This window comes from Myzus persicae, unplaced genomic scaffold (assembly GCF_001856785.1).
Source record: "Myzus persicae strain clone G006 unplaced genomic scaffold, MPER_G0061.0, whole genome shotgun sequence".
NCBI lineage: Eukaryota > Metazoa > Arthropoda > Insecta > Hemiptera > Aphididae > Myzus > Myzus persicae.
Window position 1 is genome coordinate 769,806 of NW_019104266.1, and position 6,146 is coordinate 775,951.

The window sequence follows — 6,146 nt, forward strand, 5'->3', positions numbered from 1 at the left end:
ATTTTGTATTTAACCTTTATCGTTGAACGCACTATATATATATAGCTGCATAACCCGACTTTGCCCTGGAAAAAATGGAAAAATGAAAAATGTGGTGTACCTCAGTTCTCACTAAAATCTGTATCGGTGTACTCGCTTTGTGAACTAATTTGACGGGGAAAGGCAAAATTCACCTGTGGCTGATTTGATGTAATCGCGCTTGGTATATTATTTTCATAGGTAAATTACTCATCTCTCAATTCGTTATTCAAACTACTTTCTAAACAATCTAAACTTTTCCGACATAGTGTCATAGTGAATTTTAGTCGACATTTATCGAGTGGTATTTGAGTCTATAGAAGCTACAAACATACGGATATTGCTTTGTTGACTGTTGTACATTTGATTCACAGATAATATTATTATTCAATATTATTTTCTTTTGTTTAAAGTCCCATAGCGATGCATGAGCAGATCGACTAGTCTATACCATTTTTATTTTCTAATTGTATTTTTATAACCAATGCAACACTATATAAATAAACAAAACAATTGTTCGATTTTCGTTCCAAGACGAAATGTATGTGTTCCACTCTATAGCAACCTTTAGGGGTTAAAGAAAAAACAACACTCCCAAAGTATCGAGGAGTATATGTGCAAAACTTGGTGCCAATTGGTTTTGTACTTTTCAAGTTTATAAGCCCCTTATACCGATGCACATTAATTAATATATATATATAGTAGAGCAGGTGGATAGGTAATAGTAAAAAAAAAATATAGACGTGTATTATCACGTTTACAGTAACCGCTCTATATTTACGTGGGACGCACGGGCATACTTGCAAATACCGTAGAATAAACACTGAATTTGTTTAGCTTGCGCGGTGTACATACCTACTACATTTTGTATTATACTATTTATGCTCCCTAGGCGATGTTACGAAAATAGTAATAATAATCAAAATGATAATTTGAATTTGACCTACAAGCGACCATTATATTACATATGTACGACAGTAAAATATAATATATATATATATTAAATTTTTAAACAATAATAAACGAGCAATGTCAAACGAAGGTACCGCAGAACTAGGTACAGCAAAATATACGTAGACAAAGGATACCCGCGCTCATACAGAGTATTATTATAGTGAGCGGGTACGGGTAATGAATTAAGAATAATAAATTATAATACTCCACTTGGTACCATATAATATTATAATAGTCTATAGAGAATCATTTTTATGCGTATAAAATCGCAGAGGAACATAAAATCAAATTCATAATTGAAAATACTCTAATATCCATAATATTTGGTACCTTGCAATACGTTTAATATAACATTATAGGTACAATCCACTATTGTGACTAATCGGGCAACTCTGCGGTATCCTCCTGTACATAGGTATTCGGCAGAATTCGGAATTAAATACAGAGTTTAACTTTCGTCATATTTTGTTTATGAAAAAAGCATATTATTTATAAATTTGTCAGGTGCATATATTAAGTGCTTTTTTGCATTTTATTATTGTTATAAATAATTAACATATAGTACATAATTCCTAAAATATAAATAACCTCATTTAAGAAGTCTTATATTTTAAAGATGCAATAAGTCTCGAACCCTATAGACCATAATGGTAGGTACAGATTTGTTGTTACAGTGGATGTATTAATAAGGGTGTCGAGATTTTGAATATTTCAATGAACTTAATATACATAATAATATGTAATATTTTATCGTAGAATGATAATTTATAATAGAAAAAACTTTAGGTCAGATAATGTTATACGAGTGGCCAGTAAAGTAGTCATATACTCATATGATTTTATATGAATGAAATACCACATGAAAAATAAATAACTCGGACAAATTATAAAAAATACACGTCGTTGGTATTATTCGCACAACGTGTTTTATGATTCTCAATTGTTCAGAGAGTGTTCAACTGGTTAATGACTGCAAACTATTGAACATTGAGCTCTGATTCTAAAATTCGAATACAAACAGAAATTAGATTTTAAAAAAGTTACCGACGTGCGGTGTCAGCTAAAATTCACTGAGCGTGGAGCGCCTATGACGTATTAAACTGTATCATACATAAATACTCATACAGCAGCAGTCATTCACACACAAGTAAATACTATACTCGGGTCGTTCCTCTAAGACATAAACTTTTAATAAGCATTTTATAGAAATTAAATGTATGTCGGATCTCCTAATACCTATTGTGCAGAGTGTGGTTTTAAAATACTTACATTAACTTTTGAATCTGCCTCTTTTCATTATTAATATTATTATTATTATTCTCGAGGAGGGGAAATTACGGACAAGGTTAGAAGTTCATGGTTGTCGAGAATCGATTGAAAATAAATTGTTTAACCGAAAACTGCACGATTGGGAAGGTTAAGTCACATAATATTTTAGTAACCTTTGGGGGCCCTATTCCGTAAGTCCGCTTGTATGGCGCACGGGGCTTGTGCAGGGCATACGATGCGCGTGGACGTCGGGTCGAATATGTACCAACGGCCAACGGGTGGACATATAATATATTATAGTAATTATATTACACCAATAATAACAATATTATTGTGGCCGACGTAGAAAATATCATATTATATGTTTTCGTATCCGTGGATTCACTTTTGCCCGAGTGAAACACGCGGTACCCGGAAACGCAGAAAAACAGTTCTCGCGGTGTGTGTGTGTGTGTAATAATATCGTATACTGCACGAGACTCTGCAGTTGTCTGTGTGGATTTCCTTGGGCCGATGGCGTACACACACGCCATGTATACGATATACCTATACGTAGTGCACATTTTGCACACGGGGAAATGCAGGCGAACATGAACCGAACACACCTAAAAGGATATTACATATGATTATGATTGTTGTATTATAGGTACTATTTATTATGTGTGTTTGAACGCACGCTCCGACCGCGATATAAAATGCGAAGGCAACGGCGTCGGCGGGGAAGGAAACGAGCGGAGAATGTGCGACATTGGGACGGAACGATATTATTATTATTTATTAATTATTATATTGTGTGATTTGAGTCGCGTTTTTAATCGTGGCTTCGGTCGTTATTGTCATTACTCGTTATAATTGTCGCTACGCGAAACAACTAAACGAAATAATTCGTTTTAATTTTTTCTTTCTTTCTGAACCATAAACGATTTGATACAATATGCGTCGCCGACTGTTATAATTTAATATTTATTGTTTATAATTTATATAATATAATATTATGCAGGTACCTCGTACCTATGTAAAGTCTTGGACGTTAACAATATGATATACGATATTTGCATAGCAGGGGCGTCAAATGATTTTCTCATTGTGATGGTAAGGGGGGAGCGAGAGGGGGATGCGTATAAATCTTAGACAATGTATTACAGTATAATATGAACTAAGATATAAACCATGACGAAATGAGCCGTGAGGGACTTTGCCACCTACGCTTTCAAAGAGATTTCAAAATATACTATTAATTTCTTCTATCATATAGGTAATTGTCATAGTTGATGAAATACACACTTTAATTACATATTTTTGTGATTGCTGTTTTATTTATGCATACCTTAAAAATGGGTTGAATAGCCGTTTGGAGGGTTAATACATAGTTTAAGTATGTTGTAATTATAAACATTTTAACACTTAATTTACTCTATAATTTCTAAATGAACAATATTATTGAAGAATTTCAAAAAAATATTGTCATAATATTATATCATATTACAGTATATAGAACGTTCTTCAGCTAAGTCCTAAGAGTTCTTAGAGTATGGCGGCCAAGGAATGTGTTCTTCAGCCACTCTGGCAGTGTCATTAAAAAAAAATAATAATAATAAAAGAAGAATTATTGAGTACAATCACTGTCATTTTATGTTTTAATATAAATTATACTATTGTCTTGGTCCCAGCCATGTTAAAGTTGTCAAGTAATAGTTTTAAAATATTAATACCTTTAGTAAGCTTTGAAATAGTAAGCATTTTCTCTATAACTGATCAGTGTGATCATTTTTGGGGCAGCTTTAAGGGCTTACGGCAGAAACATTACACCCAAAACACGAGACTTGTCTGACGTGTTGATGGACATACTTTTTTTGCATCTGTAATTCGTAATATTTACACGAAACATAATATAGTATTATACTACTTACATTATAATATACTAAAGTTATTTTGCCCGTCAGCAGGGGATTTCAGTTATGACACCGGTGCACGTGTACAATAAACACGAAAACAGCCCGACTACATAACTATCATATACCCGATGCACATCTCGAATTCCATAAGCAGCTAGCGATAAGACCTCAGCGACCTCGGAGCCGAATCGGGAAAACAGCAGATATACAATGTACCTATATAATCTATGTAATTATATACGTATATGAAACGCTTACGTAGCCTATGGTTCTCTTCTTTTTACATATATAATATGTATAACAAAATATTTATTATATATCGGTCCAATTATGGTAAAAACTACTATAATATCATATATACGTATATTGTAGTGTCTGTGCCGTCTGTTACCCGGTGCACTTGACCTAGTTTCAAAGTACCAGCCGTCGCGCGCATGAATACCTACACCAATATAATATAATATACTATATTGTGTACCAGCCACGGTTCGGTTTAGCTATCCGATAGGTATATAATATATATAGTAACATTTTGCCGTGGTATATTATATAATAATTAATAATGTATCAATTTTTTTCATACATATGTAGTTGTATGCATATTATAAGATTTATAATTTATATAAAGTGGATATTGGGGGATGGACTTTGAGGGGCTGAAGGCCTGAAGCCCTTCTCCCAAGAATGTTATCAACTATCAAGCCCTTTAGAAGTTTTAGTTTGCCGTAAATACAACACTTAAATATATTTTATAGGTGTGTATAGCCATATAGGTAAGTAATTATAACATTAAAATAAATGTGTATAATATCATACTATATCGAGTATTTATCAATTTACATTAATATGTGGGTACCTGCAGTTTGGAGGCAAAATAATTTAGTTAGTTGATTATTGATTGAAGGTTGAAGCCTGCTTAATTTTGTTAATGGGTAAAAATGTCAAATCCCCACAGACTAGACCAAATATGGGTTCACTTCAATAATTCCTAAGTATGAAATCATAGTTATTCGCTTAACGAAATATACTTAGGTTAGGTTACCTAGAATATATATGTAGTATATATAGTTATGCAGTACATTATATGATACATATATATTAACACATGGAAATACCGTGCTATCAATCGTTTTGGACTTGCATCTACCGAAACCCCTTCCCCGACCGCTAAACTATAGTGACGTACCTATAATATAATAGGTGTTGACGTACGTTTTTTCATAGTGTGAGGGGAGAGGTATAATGTTTTTCAAGAGTATTTAGGTACCTAAATAATATTATATAATATATTTTTAACTTAAATTATATGTATTTTCGAAGAAATAGAATAGCTGTGCTTTTAAGTATAATATATTAATACATTGTACTATTGTATACATCGGCAATTTTAACTAAACTTTATCTCGTAAAATGTACAAATACAACAGTAATATATTTCTATGATTTGCCATCAGCTTCCCGGCGCGATAAAACCCGATCTAGGGATGATATAAACCGAAAAGTAAAAGCGAAATGTTTTCAGAATTTCATATCATATAGCAGCCAGTCGTTGCCTAATGATTGGCCTGACTTCCTCTCATGATTTCTTGAACCTTTAGGGCTCGGGTGTCATCGCATCGCGACTGTATATTCGTATCGCCGATCCTTATTACGTCACTGTTGCCGTTCATTAATTACATATTATGAAGTACACGGATACTTGCTCGCGCAAAACATTGTCTGTTACAAGAGTATTATGGCTGGCGTCAATATGTTATACCTTACACATAATACCCAAGCCCTATACATAATTAACAGAAAATAGAAACATTAATTGACATCCCAGTCTCAATAATAATATCTGATAAGTGATAACTGCAAATAATCACTAATGTACCCTAACTTTAGTTAGCTTTAGAATACCAATAAATAATGCTTTAATAATATTATATACAGAGTTATTTATATTGGTACCAATAAAAGCTTACTTAAATTGGATTAAAATAGAAAGTAAAATTATATTGAGCCCCA